Here is a 381-nt window from a genome sequence, read left to right as displayed (position 1 = left end):
CTCGAGCTTGATCACTTTTTGCATAGGGAATTGAGCAGAGGCAGGGAGTAGGGCAATGGAGGGAAGGGTGAAAATATATCAACTATGTATGTAATTTCGCAATGGAATACCACGGCTTGACATGATCTAAAGAGTTGGAGAATAATATAAACATAATCGAAAAAATAATACAAGCCACTATTTCCAGCAAGCCCCCAGACATACAAGCCACGACAGAAGCCAGTGACCACGACTAGGAGGTATTTCATGAAATATAAGTCATGTAAGACCACGCCCTTTCTCCTCTTCTCTCTTTTCTCACCCTTTCCTTCGCGTTGTCTCTGTCTCTGCCATCTCAACACCTCTCTCGGACTTTCTTCAACCACCCACTCACCCACCTTT

General features: G+C 44.1%; 1 long non-coding RNA gene across 2 annotated transcripts in view; it reads left to right on the top strand.

Annotated features, from left to right (window-relative positions):
- LOC119587879 overlaps positions 1-381 on the top strand; it is a 95,443-nt gene that overhangs the window by 51,451 nt on the left and 43,611 nt on the right. The window lies entirely within an intron of this gene.

The sequence above is a fragment of the Penaeus monodon genome, chromosome 23 (assembly GCF_015228065.2).
Source record: "Penaeus monodon isolate SGIC_2016 chromosome 23, NSTDA_Pmon_1, whole genome shotgun sequence".
Classification (NCBI taxonomy): domain Eukaryota; kingdom Metazoa; phylum Arthropoda; class Malacostraca; order Decapoda; family Penaeidae; genus Penaeus; species Penaeus monodon.
This window is presented reverse-complemented; position numbering and strand designations above follow the sequence as displayed.